This window comes from Sinocyclocheilus grahami, unplaced genomic scaffold (genome assembly GCF_001515645.1).
Source record: "Sinocyclocheilus grahami isolate Dianchi unplaced genomic scaffold, SAMN03320097.WGS_v1.1 scaffold1.1, whole genome shotgun sequence".
Classification (NCBI taxonomy): Eukaryota; Metazoa; Chordata; class Actinopteri; order Cypriniformes; family Cyprinidae; genus Sinocyclocheilus; species Sinocyclocheilus grahami.
In genome coordinates this window covers 1208875-1229898 of record NW_015505180.1, presented here as the reverse complement: position 1 = coordinate 1229898, position 21024 = coordinate 1208875, and positions in this window count along the sequence as shown.

The following is a 21024-nucleotide window of genomic DNA, read 5'->3' as shown; positions in this document are numbered from 1 at the left end:
CCTACTTTGTTGTGCTGTAGACTAAAAGTCCAGTTATGAACGACAAGGATAAAAGATTTGTAGCTGTGTATGGTCATCTAAAATACATCCTCAATTATCTTGAATCTATATTTCACATACCATTTCTGGCGTCCTGGCAAGGATATAGTGATGTGAAATACATTCGGGAATCAGCACAGGGTGTTTATTTTGAAATTGACAGGATTTTTTTACTTTTATTTTGTATTTACTGTGAGGCTTGGACGCGGTGTCCGTCAAAAATAGGCGAGGCGCCTATTTTTAGCGAAGCAGTGCGAAGAGCCGCTTCTGGGATACTTCTGAAATGTGCCGCGGTACGGCTGGTGTAAACACATGCAATAACTAGAGTGGCCGCGATCAGCTCCGGTGGCCGCGTCAAAGCCGTGACTCTTGCAGTGTAAATTAGGGGTAACATGCACCTTTTAGTGGTAGACAAGGTACAAAATTGTCCCAGTAAAAAGCTCTTGCACTCCTAAAGGTACAATTTTTGCACTTTTATCTGAGACAAAATTTTTATCATCTTCACAGTCGACAACAAACTCTCACTCTGGCTCTATTTTTATATGTAACGCCCACAATTTTCAATCAAGTTTTGCCATACATTTTTTTTTCAACAAACAAAAAGTCATACTGATACAAAGTCTCAGCTGTGAAATATAAAGTCTCAAATATGAGAAACAAAGTTGCAATCACAAGAAACTTTCGTCGACTTTTCATCTAATAAACATGACTTTTAATAATTCTGACTGTCATAATGATGAATTTTTATCTCATAATTTTGACTTTTATGTATGATAGATGAAATCAAGTTTTGTCATATATTTATAACTTAACATTTTTAACTTGAGTTGGATGTTTTGGAAATACGTGACATTACAGAAGTAAAAAGGGTTGTGAATGTCAAGTCATGTTGGCTTGTCTTTCTGTCAATTTTAGAGTTTGCCAGCATTAATAATAAGAAGGTCTTGTGGGTTAAAACAAACTTCTTGTTTGTACAGCATGTTCGGAAAAGTTACTTTTCATAGTTTTGATTTCATTTGGCAGGACTCTCCCAATTAGACATAGTTGGATGGTGACTAGATTTTTGTAATGAGCTGCAAACATTTTATTAGCAATTATTGGAACCCTGGGCAGGAGTTGAGATCTTGAAGTATGCACTTGCAAAAGCTTCGTTTACATTGTGGCTTGGAACTGTTCCTGTCCCTCACTTGGACGGCTGTGTGAGTTAGATACAGCATGAGAGCGAGAGTGGACATCTCTACCTCATTCCCTGCATTCCCCGAGCCCTCTCCCCTTCTCTCGTCTCTTTTTTTCGATCTCTCTCTCCCTCTGTATCTGGGGCCCGAGAAGCTGAATTCCTGCCAATAGGAATTCCTGTGTTCAGTCTGGGGCTCTACTCACACTGCAGGAGTTTGCTGGGACCACCTCAACGGATTTCCACCGGTGACCCCTGTGACCTCTCCCCCTCATCTCTCGCTGCCCTCCCTTCCTTTTCTGTTCTAGCTTCTGGAAGCGCTTTAATCATTTTTCTCTGAGCCAGCGACCATAACAGCTGCCTCGATAGGTGATCCGGAGATGAGAATGTGAGAGGTGAGAGACTGAAATTGGGGAGAGAGAGAGAGAGAATATAATATTGAATTATATTACAATAACTAAGTACGGTTTCCCCATATTAGAGAGATTTAATAGTGTAGTGCTTTCTGTTGTTTTATTGATAGATTAATAAGTTGATATTGCATTATCTTAGCTTGTATGAAATAGAAGGTAATTGTAACAAAAAAATTCAAAATAAGATTGCAAGATAAAAAAGTCTCAGTTGTGAAATATAAATGCATTACAATATTGCGTTATTCCCTAAAAAAGTAACTAATTGTGTTATTTTTTATGGAAAGTAATGCATTGTTACTTTTGCGTTACTTTTTCTTATGTGGGCTAGGCTTGCTTGTTTGTTTTTAATATAAAAAAAGTTTATATTTTTGGCAAATGTGAGAGTCCTATCTTACCAACAGTGAAATGAATACATTTTAGGCTGAAGGAAAAGTAAATTCACGTCTGTACAGGGGAAGGCACAGCTCAAACAAACCTTTCAGCTGTGCTGCCATTCTGGATTGCATGAAGAATAAGATGCATGAGAAGAAAGTTCAACACTCTTCAGCAAAACACACACACACACACACACACACACACACACTCAAATGTTATGTTTATTCAAAGTCACTTTTGCTTATTAGTATATGATTGAATTGGATCATTGAAGGTCAGCAGACACTGGTTATTAAAATGGGATTAAATACATAAAGGATATTTGTGTTATTTAACATTTAATTTGAGGAATACTGAATCTGTTTTTGTTCAAGTGAGATTTGTAAATGCATGTTATTTGAATAAGTAAAGATATTTTCTTGTAAATTAAAAAGTAATGTGTTACTTTTTTAATCTAAATAATCTGATTATGTAACACGTTACTTGTAATGTGTTACCCCCAACACTGCTTATAATTATGACATAGTAATAATTATGAGATAAACCGTAAAAATAAAAACATTTAAATTGGCTTTTTATCTCATTGTGACATTATAACATAAACTTTTTGTCTCATAAATGAATCTTTTGATGTTATGTCATAATTTTTTTAAATCATAATTTTATCTTTTTTGTTTGTAATTGCGACTTAATATGTCATAGTGTTGACTTTTCATCTCAGAAATTTGAACTAGTATGTATTTTGACTTTTTGTCATAAATGTGACTTTTTACCAAAATGTTTTTTTCTCCTGGAAATGGGCTTTTATAATTTTAGTTCCTAATTTCATAATATATTTTTGAGAACAGCACAATGCAATCAACGGTTAAATTGATTTGTCCATAACGGCAGCATCAGTGCTGACATGTGTGCTGACGTGTGAATGAATAAAAGAAAAGAAGTGAGGGAGGGGGCGAGGAAGTCAGGAAGCCTTTGTGTTTGTATGAACAGGGAAAGGTATGTGGCATACATTATTGATGATGACACCTCTGCGACACGAGTCCTTTATCATGGTATGGCCAGGCGGGGAAGCGGTTCACACAGAGGGCTGCACACATGCATTCTTTCACTGCCATCTTTCTCTAGGCTCTTCCAGGACATTTCCATGAAAGCATGTATGTTACAGTGACTTTGATTTATACACCCCAAATCTGAAGAAAAACAACCCCAGATTTAAAGCTGTTAGAAACTATGACAGTATTATGAAATGTTACCAGGTTCAGGACCTCTGTATTCACTCTTAAAAAAATACTTTCAGAAGTTTGTTTTCAATGTCTGGGCCTTTGCATGGATATTATTTGCTGTGTGCTGTATTAGATCAAAAGGGTGCTTCTACTAAATACTGAGCAAAGGGTCTGAATACTTAGGACCATGTGATATTTCAGTTTTTCTTTTTTAATAAATCTGCAAAATTGTCAACAATTCTGTGTTTTTCTGTCAGTATGGGGTGCTGTGTGTACATTAATGAGGAAAAAAATTAACTTAAATGATTTTAGCAAATGGCTGCAATATAACAAAGAGGGAAAAATTTAAGGGGGTCTGAATACTTTCCGTACCCACTGTATACAGTACTGTGCAAAAGTCTTAGGCCATTAGTATTTTCACCAGCAAAAAAATTCTGGGTTTAGTCTGTCTGAGTTTCTTCATATAATCCCAGACGGACTGGATGATGATGAGATCAGATCTCAGCACTGGCTGTTGTCAGACTCCTTGTGCATACAAAATCTCACTGGATTATTCCAATTAATGGCAAAAGAATTGTTTAGAAATGTAAACTGATATTTCCTACTGACACACTACAGCAAAAGATAGAAATAAATGACTTAAAACCATTTTTTTGTTGGTGAAAATGCAAATGGCCTAAGACTTTTGCACAGTAGTGTAGATGAGTATATATTGTATATACACACACACACACATACATATATACAGACATGCTTTGTTGGCATCATTTGACATTATGATTAATGTATGTATATATATATATATATAATATTTTTATTCATATTTTTTTATCATTTTATTGAATTATTGTTTTGTATTTATTTGGCAGCCCTACTACAAACTTGCATGCATTGTGTTTAATACATGCAAATAACAAGTTTATTGACACAATCTTTTTGATCAAAAAGCATTTCTTTTTTATTGATTGAGTTGGAATGTTTAGTAGAATCAAAACAGACTTTGGCAAACAGATTGAGAACTACAAGTCTATATTTTAGAGTATGTAAAGAATCCCATTGCACCGACTGATATATTGACCCAGTTCCCAATAAAGACCCCACAGAGCCCCAAGAACATGAAAACAAACCCTCAAAACTGGAAGGTTTTGTGGAACTGAAGTAAAAAACCTGAATTACTGTGCCGACCCCCACCACCCCTCTCCCTTCTCTTCCTCTCTCCTTTGAGAAACTCTGGGAACTGATTTCACTTCAAACAGCAGAGGCTCCTAAACGGACCAGATCCAATTTGTCTGTGCTTTTTTTCCCTCCACAACACCCCCCTCCAAAAAAATAAAAAAAATCTCCTAACAAAAGGCTGCTTGTCCTGCCAGGAATTTTCCACATTCCTTGCTCTGGCAGACATTTTTCTTTTCTACGAAGGGCCCTTCAGCAAATTCCCCCTAATCGCAGGGTTTAGCCCAGCTCTGATAGGTGGCATTCATAGCACTGTTTGGTTGGGGAGGGTGCTTGATTTGGAGTCCGAGAAGGGACGTGTGAGCGGTGGGGTGGGCAGGGGTGCTCTCGGACCTGCAATCCTTTCAGATTCGGCCTAACTGGTGGAGGCATTCCAAGGGAGATCACAAAGCCAGTGCTGTGGCCCTGTACCCTGGAGATGTCTGGCTTGTTTTCCCCACTTCCACCTCCAGTTTAACAGAACATGTGGCCTTTATTCATGGGAGCGGAGGGGGTGCAGTTACTGGGTGGCTCGTCTGTGGGGTCCGCCTCTAGTGAGGGAGTCCTTGGATAAGTTTGCCTCATCAAATCAAGCAGAGTGTTTTTTTATGTTTCCCATCTTTGTGGAATTCTTGTCAGCAGCCCTAAGGAGACTATGTTCAAGTAAGGGCTTTTTTTTCCACAAATGCAAAACATGTGTTAGCCGTTTAAGTTTAACGTGAATGTGAGCTGCGTTCCATTTTTCTAAACTTTCCCTCTTTATTTTACCAGGCAGGAAAGAGTCTCCTGGGCTGTACCATGTTAAAGTGTCTCTGTAACAGTATAGATTTGGGCATTCATAGGCTCAGATGAAATCTGCAGACTTTTTGTGCTTATTTTGAGGGAAAATCTGCCAAATTCTGTGTATTTAAACAGTAAAATATGTTAGCTAAAGCCAAGAGCACTACAATAGGGATTCACTACCATTTTGGCCTCCAAAAATGCAATACAACACCAAGTATGGTTTTCGGCCAAAATCCGCAACGTTGACACATCGGATAACAGAAAATTTTTGATTTAGAAAAAAAAAAAATAATAATATATATATATATATATAATGAATGTATTTTGTATGAAAAGGCATTTGCAGTCTAAATGAAATCAAATGCATTATTTAGTATTATTTATATACTATTATAGTATTTATTAATATTTTGAATTGCTTTTATTTTTATATTTTTTTGTTTATTTTAATTTTAGTTTAAATTGTAGTAATTTTGTCATGTGCTTTTGTCATTTTCATTTTCATTAGTTTTGGTTTTATTTTTAACATTTTTATTTAGCCTAAATTTTTTTTTATTTCAGTTTAGTTTTAGTAATTTTCAGCTTAAACTTGTTTTATTTTAGTTAGTTGCCAGTGCAACATTTCTAAGTTTTTTTTTAAGTTGAGTTTTTCATTTTTATATTTTATTTTATTTCATATTAGCTTGATTTCAAATATTTTTGAACAGTTTTAGTTAATTAGAACAGCACTGGTTAGGTAGAACTGAGAGCATCACATTTGTACTGATGGCTTGTCAAATTAGTAAAAAAAAACTAAATTGGAATAAAAATGGAAGGTCTCACAATGTGAGATTCTCCCTCATGCCAAGACATCAAATCAAAAGGGATTTCAAATATAGATGTCCTCCATTTTTTGTTGTTCACACAAACATTCAAAGACCCCAGGGGCAATGAATGAGAAAAAGAGAGACATAAATATCTCCAGTGCAGTTTCTTGTAAGAGGAGGGAAGGGTTCCCCACAGTGTAAAGCTTTTAGTAAATAACTCTTGGCACAGAGAATGGTTTTGGTAAGACATGCCAGGTCCTAAGAGCAGGAGTCTTCCACTAGCTTGGCTTTACTCTGCCCCGGCACGTTCTGTTCTGGAGCTGCTGAGACGTGCAACTGCGCACTCCCAGCTTTTGCCCCAAGGTACCTGTGCCAGAGGCTGACTTACAACCATTACATAATCTCTTTGTGTAATTGGTCCAAAGACCTCTTTGCATTCTTGAAAAATGAAGCATCTCTAAAACCACGTCTACCAAATATACTTTCCAATGATCAATAGTTTTTAAAGATCCTCCTTCCATTCAAAGCAGGATGAGAGACCATGGCAGCAAGAAAACATTTCTACAACAATATGAATCACCTTTTGATGCAGAATATGTACTCTGACTTTATTTTAAGGCCAAGATTTGCTGAAGTATTTAATAAGAAAAGAGTTTGCATGTCATTTTCTCACTAGGCCTCAAGATTTAGACTCTAAGTCAAGGAATCATGAGTTTTCTGCCCCATAATGGTACACCCACTCAATCTTCTGGAAAAAGCTCAGGCCCGTCTCTTCGTTTTTGGAGAACACATTGACTAATTGTGTCGTCAAGGTTAGAACAACTTTAAAAGAGGCCACCAGTCCAGACAGGATTTAATCGGATGTCGAAGATGTTGCTTATCTTATTATTTTAACTCCTTAAGAAAAAGAAACGTCTCGTACTGAAAAGGGAGGAATTTTACTACAAATAGTTGTTAGCAAGATGTCGTACTATCTGTTTAAAGAAACATCAAAGGTATATTTCAGCCAAAAATGAAAACTATTTCTCATCTTCATGTGGTTTCAAACCTGTATGAAACACAAAAGGTGAAAATACATTTTGTGTAAACAACTCGCTTCCTAACAAAAAAAATGAAGGACGCCACATTCTTTTCTACCTCTTTGCCATTGTTTTTTATTTTAAAGATACTGTTCATCAATGTTATCATTCCTGAACACAGTGGGTGTCTCCGTTTTCCTTGGCATGTGTAACACTGTAGGCTGGAAAATAATTCACAGTAGTACTTGTTTCCAATGTGGTGGGTTGTGGCAAGCAATGAACTCTGAGGCCAGTTGGCAGTGTAGTGTTAAGAGCTTGGAAACTCGCTCTAACTGGCGAATTACTCTTTAATCTGTCACTTCAGTGAGAAAAGGCTTGAGATTCTTTCGAGATCTCCTTTAAGTTGTTTTTTACTTCTCGTAAAGGTGCGATTCTTTAACCGGTAGCAATGTGGAGTACCCAAATCAACCTGTATATTTATGTAAATGGTTTTAATCAAAGCTATAAGCACCAAAGACATTGAGGGGACATGTCGTCCCACAATATCCAGAATTGTGTGGTCAACTGGAATGGGTTTTTGCAGTGGTTGATCCTTAATTGATTATATTTGGTATGTAGTTATGTCTTTGGCTTTAATTGCTATAGGACAATTCTGGTCATTGTCAATCACGCCAACTGCAACGTAGCCTCACGTTTTTGTGCTGTACGCTGAATGTGACTCACGACTTGAGTTGCTCTTTTCTCATGTTGGCATAAAAATGTAATGGCTTTAACAACCTCTCAGAGTGCAGTTTCTGTTCACTTATAAACACAAGCCTTTACATTGGAAGTTCACCTACTGAAAGGCAAAGCTGTTAAAATGTACAGTAACATTGCATTCCTCAATTTTACAGGGTTTAATTTGAAACATATAGGTAAAAACATATGGTTAATTGAATTTTATTTTTGTGGATTTACAGACAAATCTTTGACGGATATTTTTTAAATTTTTTGTAATTTACAAATATGTGCAATTAAGTCTTCTCAAATTAAATGGATGGCTCTCAACTAAGAATAATGTCGATTAAGAATTCAGCTAGGTGATATAAAAAAAAAAAATAAAAATAAAAAAAATATATATATATATGTGATATATAAGAATATATAAAAATATATGTTATATAATTATATATTATAATACATAAATATTAATTTATAACATTTATAATATATTTTAATTGATACGTATATACAAAATAATTTTTATATATTTTTTAAAAAAGATGTTGTTTTATAGCCCAGATATCCTTGAACCCACTAACCAATTCATGTTTTAAAGAAGGTCCATTGGTCAGTAGTCACATTTTACATCACGTTTCACAACATTTAACCCAATACAATGTTCTCTCAAGATAATTAGCTTCTCACACTAGTTTCCCTTTGGTCACTGAGCATGACTTCCTACATTAAAACCAGATCTCATTAACAATGAAGTTAACAGAGCTGTGAGATGGAAGAGAAACGTGTCACCTTATGCGTGAACAGTGATGAACTAGTCGATTCATGAGAGTTTTTGCAATTACTGCATTGCCTCTTTCATGCCTCTCATTTTCTGTTTATTTCAGCAGTCCACAAGTTATCTATAATTAAGACATTTGGATATCTGGGACCTGATGGCTAAATGTATCTCCAAATGGTTACCCAAATTTACCACTGAGACACAAATAGTGTCTTTTCCATGTCATCTGATAGTCTATATCTGATGGAGTCCTACCCTCCCCTTATTTGGTCCTTACTACATACAGTATATAAAAATAATGATTTCATATTTATTTTGTGGTACCTTCCTTTTATGTTACCACATTAAATACAATTAAATAAGTAAAATAACATTTATATTCAGATTCAGACTAGCAGTACAGGAAACACAGATTAGATTTATATTTGCTCTTATGGAGAGCAGTTTTGCTGACACTGATTTGTTTGAATTGGTTTGTAGAGGAAAAGCAGATCTGTAGAGAGCTTTTTGAAGATGGGTGAAATCCATGTTGGGTTTCCTCTGGTTCTTCAGCTTCTCCTCGTCTTTTTGGGAGCATACTGTACATCTTGCTCTTTTAGTGCATGCCATGTACAGCTCAAAGGGGTCAAAGGAGCCCCGGGGTCATTCAGTTTGCAGAATTGATTTGGTGTGTCAGCTACTAATGACTTCAAAGAGCGAGCATGGTTTTGTGAAAGACAAGGCTGTGGTTTCTCTTTTTGTTCTGAGTGGCAGAAGGGCAAAAGGGATCTGGGTTTCTGATCTTCAGGGTGACAAGTTCAGAGCCAACAAGAAAAGTTTTTAGATGCTGTTTGAATGTGTTTTTGGTACTTTGGTACAGTATCATTAGTGATGTAACATACAGTGCAGTTTTGACATCCAGAGTCATCGGTTAGTTGTAAAGTGCACATGGTGTCTTAAATGTCATGTGTTTGTAAATAGGTATAATCAGGACGGTGTTGGAATTGTCCTCCTCATGTCTATTGCCGTATCCAAAGTATATTTTGTTCTGTCCATCCCATTTGGAATGTGTGTATCATTTTCTCAATTTCCCTTTATCGCCAGCTGCATTCTTTGCCTGCTTCCATCCGGTGTTAACATTTACTGTGTTACAGCCTGATAGCATTCCAGGGAGAGCTGGCACAAAACACACCAGCTGCTCCCAATCCCAAATGGTGTGTGTGTGTGTGTGAGTGTGTGTACTCTATCGGCAGTGGCTGGCTTTGGTTCCAAACACTGGACACTCTCAGGGTTTTATTTTTGCCTGGCTCTCAGAACAGCGGAGGACTCCTCAGCTGTCAAGCTCCGGTCTTAGAAGCACTTCCTGCAGGGTGGCAGCGCTTAGGGTTTATGATGTAATGCGAGTAGGGCACAATCTGGGCATTGTATACTACACTATTGCCACTGTGGAGGCACTGCTGCGTACAGGCCTGTGTGTGCACAGATGTCCTCCTATTCTTAATATTTTTTAGGGATCAGGGTTTAGGGATTTCGCCTGGATCTGATTGTCTGAACTTAAATTATATTTCAAACTGCAGTTGACTGTAAAAATACATACAAATACAATTAAAAAAATGTTTTTAAATGCTGAATTTTTTAAGAAATCACACACACTTTTTATTTATCTTTAACCACAAAACCAGATCGGCCGACCTGTAACGTTACACTCTCGCTCAAAGGATGGACGATCTGATGAGTTTGGCTCATATAACGATCTGACAGGATTGTTACTATGAGGTGGATCACATCTAACGTGTATAGTAAAGACAAACTCACTGTGTCTATCTAGTCATGATGAAGATGTATATACATTTCAATTTCAGCAGGCAACTATTTTTAGAGCTACATTATTGTTCCAGCCACATTTAATCACAACAATGTATATACAATTACAAATGATTATATATAAATCGTCAGTTTGTTGTTTTACACACATGCACACAGACATGATTTCATACACGACCTAGTCGTGAGATGCAAGAAACATAGACATATGGCAAGAAATCTGTAGATTCGCCCATAACAACAAAAGACAATACTTTATTGAACCTTTTCTGATAAGAAGTGTGCGCTGCAAACGCGAGCATTTTTGACGATCGTTTCTGTCCAGTCTGCTCGTTTTATCGCATTTAACCACAGCTGTAATCGTTTTTTTTGTCTGGCAGTGGCAGCAGATATGCGATGATATGCAATTTTGCAGACAGGATTAGTTTTGAAGAGTTGCCCTTTTTTTCTCTCTGTTGTCAAAATTCCTTCAGCGTATTAACAATGGAGTCAACTTTATAGTCTTTGTGCACAGCGCTAGTTTAATGTGCTCATGAAGAAAGACAGCAGCCCTGCTGCCTATATGCTGGCTGAATACGACTAAACGAATATAAATAAAATTGTGATAAACATCATACAATATTTTTATATTGATTTAATTAATCAGCATTTCATGTAATTAATTCAGTTAATTTTTTTATTGATTAATATATCTACATAAATTATTCATAGATACAACATTTTCCATCAAACCTATTCACTATTAATAAAGCATTTGTTTTGACCTTTTGGAATTCAGACTTGGTTTGAAAATGCCATATATATAATTCACCCCAAAATAAAAAATTCTGTCAACATTTCCTCACCCTCAAGTTGTTCCAAACCTATATGAACACAAAAAGAAGATATTTCAAAGAATGTTGGTAACTAAATATTTGACGGTAGCCATTGACTTCCATAGTATGGACAAATACTTTGTACCACATTCTTCAAAATATCTCAGCAGAAGAAAGATGCTCATACAGGTCTGGAACAATTTAAGAATGAAACTGAATTTTTTTATTTTTGGGTCTCTTTAATGGTGATGTTTGCTGTGTGTTGTCTTAATAGAGTGGAAAGACCCTAATAAGTAAAAACACAATGGCTTGAGATACAATTCCTCACTCTCCCACACAATAAATTTCTAATTTGAGGCTGTATTACGTCGATTCTGGCACCCAACATCACAACAAGATGATATTTTAAGCTCCTTATGTAGCCGAATCTGCGCTGGTTTGAATGGGCCGCCTCCAGTTTCCCCTTTGCTTTGCTGCCTCCAGCTAGCGCTGTGACGTCGACTGACCCTAATTATCTGTGGTTGGCCTGGCCGTGCGTCACGCAGAAAACAACAGGCCAATCAGAAGAGAGGCTCATGAATATTAATTAGACAGGCCAAAATCGACCTGTTCTCAGCAGAGCTCCTGAGAGAGGAGCTGTAAAAATATATTGAGATGGTTTTTGGTACTTATACTGCAAATATATATTCTTAAGGACATCAAGACTTAAAATAAAACTCCAGAAAGTTGTAAAATATGTGACCTTTAAGAGTTCGTTATAAGTTTAAAAATGTATCTCAAGACCAATGCATTCCATGAAGCTATTTAGAACTCATCTTTTCTAAAAGCCACCTAAAGAAATGCATCTGATTGGGGTCAGGTGAACCTGAGACTACAGGGCTTCCTTCCTTAAGCCTGACATATGAAGTAATAGTCCAAGAAACTTAAGTTTATCCCGTTTTCACAGACAAGGCTTAAGCCTAGGCCCAGACTAAAATGCGTGTCTGAGCTGTTTTAACTGAAATAAATTTTCACTGACATCTCATAGACATATGGCAAGAAATCTGTAGATTCGCCCATAACAACAAAAGACAATACTTTATTGAACCTTTTCTGATAAGAAGTGTGCGCTGCAAACGCGAGCATTTTTGACGATCGTTTCTGTCCAGTCTGCTCGTTTTATCGCATTTAACCACAGCTGTAATCGTTTTTTTTGTCTGGCAGTGGCAGCAGATATGCGATAAAAATTTCTAATTTGAGGCTGTATTACGTCGATTCTGGCACCCAACATCACAACAAGATGATATTTTAAGCTCCTTATGTAGCCGAATCTGCGCTGGTTTGAATGGGCCGCCTCCAGTTTCCCCTTTGCTTTGCTGCCTCCAGCTAGCGCTGTGACGTCGACTGACCCTAATTATCTGTGGTTGACCATCTTAAGATATGTCAGTGCCACTGTCTCAAGATGCACACCAGTAAAGTTTTTTACTGGTGTAACATTTATTAAAACTACTTAAATGTACTAACTGAATTCTGGCCTAATCTTTGGTCTTTGAAACCAGGCCTATAAGTTTATTGAACCTTTAGACAAAATCTAAAAGAAAAATATATATATATAAAGAAAAAAATTTAGTTTTTTGTTGAGTATCATATATGATATATCAGGCTTTTATAGGAGAATAAGGAGCTCATATTTGAGGAGGAAAAACACCTACATTTTATTTAGAGGCCCAAACTACAATTTGCTACAGGTGCTGATATTTATAGGACCAAAAATGAAATTCTGATTGTAAATCAATGGAATTTTTATAACAGTATGGCAGACTACTTGCATAAGATGCATGTAAATATCAGTTTTCACGCTATCTCTCCCTATAATATGTCTTAGTAAGATGAAATTTAAATGCTTAGTTTTATGATCAAAGCTCCGTAGGTTTAATTATGGGGGGGCAAAACATATAATGCAATGCAATACAGTGATGATTGAGTGATGAACAAATAAAGATTCCTCAAAAGCCTGATACATTTTAACATGATTTTCTAAAAAAATATGTATGGATAATCAAATAAGCCTAAGTTGCTTCAGTCCAGTAAGTATTAATCTTGAAATATTGCTAACAATATTCAATTTATTCTTACATTTACTTTATAAAAATCTATAAAGATTTTACAGCAAAACCATGACCTGAAGGTGGCCAGTGTTGGAATTTTACTAAAAGGCCATTTACCCAATGGCCATCACCCAATTGTTCAGGCAACCTACAAACTAATCCGTGTTAGTTTTGCAAAACCCTTCACTGGGGGAAAAATATACTCGTAATTTTCTGTCAGGTCATTATCCAGTTATTTTACAGACATTTCTGTTAACCCTGAAATACAACATTGCAAAATTCAAAATACAGATAAAACACCTGTAAAAAAATATAATACAGAAAATTCCTTCATATTAATACAATACATTGTGCCCTATTTTTACAGATTTTTTTACTACTTACAGTAGTGTTTTTGTTAATATGGCAATATTAGCGGTGTTCAATTCGTTTTTCTTAATAGCATTATGTTATAATTAGTTTAAGTGCCTCTTCTAATTATGATGCTAATTTCCCTCAACTTCAAAGGGAACAAAAGATCTGCCATAAACCCATGACAGAAACTTTTAATTACTATTGCTGAACCATATTCTTTCCTCGTTGGTGATGGTTAAACCAAGCGCATGGTAATCTTGGCCACTGAATTTGTGGAGCAGAATTCCATTGAAGTTTAGTGTATTTCGAGTGCTGTAGCTGTGCCTTTAATTGCTCTCAGAATGAAAGAGCAAGCGATGATGCGTGAGAGACTTTTAATCATTTTGATTCCAAAAAATGGAATGTTTAGTTGGAATCTATGCAAAAAAAAATAGAATTTTGAAACATGTATCATAGTTGCAGTGCTGAAATAAAACAAACTACCAGAAGAAATCTGATATTCCATTTGAGCACATAAGATTTTGGAACTAAGCTGGTATTTTCTGGTCTGTGTGGCACTTCAGTTGGAAGCGCGATTGGCGGGCAGGGGTGTCCGAATATGATTAAAGAGGTTTTTTTTCTTTCATTCCTCCCCCCTCTCCATCTCTATTCTTTTACTCGCCCATGTCACACATGGTAGCGCTTAGCTGGTCCTTTACAGCTGAAGTGTCTGCCGCACTAATGAATGGAGTTTGGCTCATATAATGCAGACAGGCTTTTGCCACGGCCTTTCCCCTGAATGGGAGCAACACAGCGACTTGCGAAAGGAAGAGGGTTATAAATTGTGTCAGTTAGCCTCCCCAAATAAAATGAAGCCATGTGGAAAATGAAATCCATTTAATTCTGAAAAGTGTCCAAAGCCAAGCGTCTCCTCAGCCCCCATTCACCGCCTTCCTCCCGTTTCAATGGTGGTCATCTCAGCAGCAGCTGCGGGACGTTCACTGTCTGAGCTCATGAAAAAGAACATGTATATATATATATATATATATATACACATATTGTGTGTGTGTATATATATATATATGTATATATATATATAAATGCTAATAGCTGTGCTATTTCAGTCCATCTCACTGGTGTCTAACATTTTTACACACGGCCGTGTTCTGCTGTGCAGCCGTCTTTTTGTGGTGACTGATGGGCAACCACTGTTGTGTTTTGTAGGAAGAAGAAGAAGAGGAGGAGGCGGAGCAAGAAGAGGACTAAGCAACCACAGGATTTTACCTCTACCTCATCCAGCTTTCAGCTCTCTCCAAGGGAAAAGACTGCCTTGACCACTTATTATTGACTTCCCACTTTTGTTTGATCATTTTTCTCATGGGGTTATTTGGGTTTGGTTTCGTTTTGTGATCAACACACACAACACCTCAGAGTGTAACCCGAAAAAAAGACGCAAATGCAAACAAACATCTTGCAGATGACAGTTGGAGCCACCTTGCAGTTTCCACTTCCCACAAAACTGCTGTCAGCACAAAGGTGCAGGGGTTAAACATACAGCATGTGCTACAGTGGTTCTTTGCTCCACACACATTCTTGTTGACTGATTTTCCAGACTACATTGGTAAAGTAGAAGGTGAAACTGTCTGGTTTTGTCATTCAACATGTGGTGGTGCTTATATCGGGGTGGAGCTTTAAAAGGACACACCCATTCGCACTAGAATCCCCCCCACAGTACCGTACCACCAAAGACCATTTTCCCTTCTCTGTCCACTTCATTTTGATGTTTTGACCAAACTGATAGTGAGCTTTAAAAGTATTTGCCTTAAAGCTGCAAACAGAGCCTTAAACCTATTAGTTTCTATAATTAAAAATTTTGCAAGTGGATACCTCAAACCGAAAATTGTTATTATTTACTCAGCTTCATGTTTTTCAAAACCCATATGACTTTGTTTCTTCTGTTGAACACAAAAGAAGATGTTGCGAAGAATGTCTGAGCCAGTCTTTTCTATACAATGAAGTGAATGGTGACCACAGTTGTTGAGGAAGTATTTCAGTGAATAAAAACATAAATTTCGATTTATTTTTATTTATTTAGCACCCAAAGCTGTCGTATGGTTTGAAATATTGTGCAGGTTTTTTGGGGAACGGTCATTCTACTGTACATATCTTCGCGACTTCGGCTTTGCTTAATTAACATACGTGTACATAATTGTGTTTTTATTTTCTTGTATGACATAGCTTTAAGAGCATAATTTTTTTACAAATTCAGTTAAAGGGAAATAACTCAGTCAAGACCTAAACCTCAAGAAACACCCAAACCACAGGAACAAAACCACACTATACCTCATTACACACACAAATACCTGAATTGCAGTGACGGCGTCGAACGGCATTTGGTGAATCCTAACGTACGCCGACACGGTTGTTGAGGAAGTATTTCAGCTTAAATTTCAATTGATCTCACACCCAAAGCTGCCATATGGTTTGAAATATTGTACCTTTTATAGTGCTTTTTGGAGCCCTTGGTCACCATTCACTTTCATAATGTGGAAAGGAGCAACTTGAACATTCTTCAAAACATCTGTTTTTGTGTTTTACAGAAAAAAGTAAGTCATACAGGTTTGGAACGGGTAAATAATGACAGAATGTTTATTTTCTGGTAAATTATCCCTCTACTGTCATATCCATGTCCCTCGTGTCCTTGGTGGTGATTTTTTTTCAAACTGATAACCGTGAACATTAAATGTCTCATTGGGACACCGTTTTCAGCATTACTGCAGAACAGTAGTTCTACTGTACATATCTTCACGACTTCAAAGTCTTCGGCTTTGCTTAATTAACATACGTGTACATAATTGTGTTTTTATTTTCTTGTATGACATGAATTAAGCTTTAAGAGCATAATTTTTTGACAAATTCAGTGAAAGGGAAATAACTCAGTCAAGACCTAAACCTCAAGAAACACCCAAACCACAGGAACAAAACCACACTATACCTCATTACACACACAAATACCTGAATTGCAGCGACGGCGTCGAACGGCATTTGGTGAATCCTAACGTACGCCGACGTTGTCACCAATGCAACATCTCCTCTGTTTCAAAGCTACCTCTGATTTCTTCAACCAGCAAACCAGCTCGAAGAGACACGCGCTGCTATAGTGTTCTCATTACAAAGCAGGGGATGGCAGCAAGTGCCAACGTTGAAAACAAACCTTGTCGTAAGGGCAAGCGAACGCTCTGCAAAATGTTTTTTGTGAGAGTCGGGCAGGTAATAACCGAATTCTGAGGTCTGTTTGTAGTCATATGTAGAACTAATCATGCAGCTAAGGGAAAAAATTACTGTGTTTTGTTCTAGTTATTTTGTTCTTTTTTTCACATTAGCATATATCTGACATTTGTAACTAGGCACTCTGTCTCTGCAGCTGGGATGTCTGTTTTACATTTTTAACTTGAATATATATTTTGTACTGATTATTCAATGGTTTCTAAGGATCAAGTGCTTGTATGACACTAAATGATATTGTTGCGAATGGATTTTTCTTTTCCTTCTCTGTTTTTCTTCCTCTCCACTATTGCTCTGCATTTATAGTTTTAGTTCCTATGTACTATTCAGATATGTACCTCAAAAAAAAAAGGGATAAAAAATGGACTAATAATCAGCTGACAAATACCTACCTCCAGTCTTGAAAATGGAATTAATTTTTTGCCTGGTTTCTTTCAGTACGAATGTACTGAAAAAGACTTCAGGACTGCACAAGATCCTGTTTTACAAACGTATTAAATTTAAATGAATTTTGCTTCATTTTAATTCAGCTGGGGGAGAAGACGGCTAAGAAAACAACTATACACACACAAATACACATCACAAAAAAGAAAGAAAAAGAAACTTGAAACATTCTTTCAGGTTTGAAAGAATATGTTCAGGTTTTGTATATTGCATATATGAATATGTTTTTGAAAATTAGTAGATACTGAGATATACTTGATTAGCGATTTTTGTGTACCTTACACACATGTGATTTTCTTTTTTTCCCCCAGATGTATATGTAATGCTTATGTAGTGAAAGAATACACCTTTTCAGCCTGTCACCATGAAAACCTTAAGAAAACGTTAGCATGGTAATCTCAACTGGGCCTGAGGTAGAGCCTCAGAGGAAGCTAATGGAACTGTTGGCATGCCCCTTGAACTTACAATGGCATGTAATGCCCGTCTTTATATGCGGCAGCTTGGCTTTTGCCACAAACCAACATTGAACGTTGCTCAAACACTGTAATGCTACTACCTAAATGGTCACAGTTCTTGTAAAAGTGTCAGTTTTCGAATCGGACCGCTTCTTTACTCTTACGAGTTCAACAGATGTAACAGTCGCTTGCTTAAGTGGATGGACGGTCTGTCTCGGCTCGACCTCAGTGGTGGTTGCATTTTAACGCTGTTTCAGGGCGTTTTTGTGAGATCTGTACATAATGGCCGCTGAGGTGCACTGATTTCAGCCCTCCTAAAACTTGGCATTGTGTTCATATACTTCCAATGTTGGTTTGAATATGTATCTAGGAGCCACTGTTCATGTGCTTTCAAACTCTGGGTGTCTTAATGAAGATGAAGTTGTATTTTCATGACAGCATGTTCCAGTACAATCGAATACACTTTTCTACCTCCAAGAGGGCCTCCTGTTACCTCATTTTTCAAACTTACTATCTGCTTAAATTCAGGTGCCTGAGTCCAGAGAGAACGGCGTAAAGTTTTAAATTTATATATAAATAAATATATATTCATAGTTTATTTTTGTGTGTTTTATAAGACTGTACCTCTCTGCCTCTCAGTCACAAGTTAGGTAAGACTGGACAATGTGACTTGTTTTTAAAACGTTGTCTTACATTTATGCAATCTTTTGTAGTTTCTGCGGCTGTAGAGATGGAAAAGCATCACTAGGTGGTTACTCTCAGCTTTCTTCACTTGATATAACTTGTTTTCTAACAATTATGGCTGTTTCGCTTAGTATTGCTGTTTGTGATTTCACTTAAAATTGCTTGCTTGTTTAAAAAAAAAGGACAAAAAATGAAAACGTATTAGAAAAATGTCCTCTTTATACGTATCCACCTCTTTATTCAGCACAATAAAAAAGGTGCCTGTGACCATTGTTGTGTATGAAGTCAATATTACCACTGCATGCTTCATCTACAAATGTTCATCCCTTTGTACCACTTTTACATTTATTTATATCCACAGTGACTTACATTGCATTTAAGGTACTTTTCACTTCACAATGCCTTCTTCACGCTGACTGCGATTAAAATGCAAATAGACACTCAGAATACATATGATTTTTAGCTGTTTCTACTCTTATGACGTGGAAATTTTGTGTGAGGACAAAAAAATTATAAAAAAATAAAAATCCCCACAGATTTTGCATTGGGATTCATTCCCACGACTTGTTCATTTGTTCTGTCGTTTTAGTAAATCATAGCCATGGTGTACAATTCATGCTCTTGTTTTGAACATGCATGAAATTTTCATGGGGAACCTTTTGCCCTCACGCGAAACTCCCATGGATTCATAAGGCAAACATATATTTATTGTGGCCACGAATTAAGAATTCATTCCCTCATTTTATTAATTTGTTCTCTCGTTTTATTTCAATCATGGCCATGAATTAAGAATATGTTCCCATGGCTTATCCATTTGTCCTGTCGTTTTCGTCAGACGTGGCCACGTTGTACTAATTCATTCATTCCTTCATTTTGATTTACAAGGGAAAAATCGCTGTCTCTCTTTGAATATGAATGATATCCGGTCGCTTTATCACTGAAAATCATGTCCATGTGAACGTGCCATGGAATTCCATATTTAATATCTTGTTATTAAAGGTCCAGTAAGGGGCCACTCACACAGAATGCATATTTCCATTCCACCGTGCTATTTTTCCATTGTTTTCTATGTAAACATGCTGGACGGACGTGTTTGATCATTGCACTTGGATCACGCGTCTTCTGCGGTGTTTCACGTGTGACAAGGTGTTCTAAAAATACAGTGCTCGAGTTAAAATAAGTTCAACTTTTAAAAAACACATCTCGAGGCCTTGTGTTTATCTCAATCCATTGCCTGCATCTCGAGTTTTTCAAATGAAAAATGCATTCTGTGTGAAATTCACGAGTAATTTTACATTTTTCTTTCGATCTTTGTTTCTGATGTTGTAAAACAAAACAAAACAAAACATTTGTCAAAAAAGCAATTCATTTCTTTATGAGTGAAACTTACTTAGTGCACCCTTTTATTAGGGACCCTAATTCCTTTCTTAATGCACATGTATATGTATACAAGCCAGCGCTGAAGTGTCACAGGTCATTCCAGTGCAGGACAGTGAGACTGTACGTTTAGAAACCCAGGCCATGTATGGATCTCCTAAGTACACAATGTTACGGAATTTAGACGACTGTTTTTTTTCTTCTCCCTCCCCCTGTACCTCTTTCACACACTCTCCCCCTCTTCCCAATTCCGAAACATCTCTTTAACTCCCGTTCTTGGGTGTACTCACGGGGGAGACATAGCCCACACTGGAGCCCCTGACCTCTGCTCCACAACAGACTCTGTGAATGGGCTCTGAATAGGACTTCAAAGCGCTGCCGTTCTGACAGGACGCCTCACTCATCCCCCCACGCTCCCCTCCTTTTTGCAACCCCCCACCTCACCTCGGTTATTTGCCCCTCTCCACTACAGTTCTTAGGATTTGGTTGTTAGTGCCAGCCAGCTCACATCGTCAAGCTGCTCAGTAATTGTGCCAGACTGACCCACATAGAGGGAGGGAGGAATGGGTGGAGAGGGAGTTCACTGCTACCACAACCACGTTCAGAGGTGGTCTTGCCACCTCTTCCTCTTTTCCGTGTAAGGAGGGTCTGCCTTTGTGTGAGAGAGGAGAGGGTGCGAGCGTTTCCCTCCTTTTTCCTGCTCTCTCATTAAACATGCAGCGATTCACGGACAAGGCCTCAGACAAATATCTGATACACTTACTTATAGATATCATCTAGATGCAGATAGAACACTTTAGAACGATTTCATAACTCACTAAAAAGCATAGTCAAGTCACCTTTATTTATATTTCGCTTTATACAATACTGATTGTGTCAAAGCAGCTTTACTAATTCTCATATGGACTCTTTTCACATTGCTGGGGCTGTTGTCATAGTGGTGAAACTATGTGGTGAGACTTTACAAAGGAAGAAAAAATATTGAGAAATTGATTAAATTGGTCAGAAAAGAGAAAGACGTCAACTTTGCCGTCAGTCTGTGAGTGGTTGTTTTAAAAATACTTAAGTAGCAGCGTTAACCAGTTTTTTGTAATGTAATGCCAAAGAAGACACCAAGTGTAGTTTTATGTATAACAATTTTTTTATTAAATAAACTGTATTTCGAAAAAAACTTGCTAGATTTACAGTGTTAAAGGGGT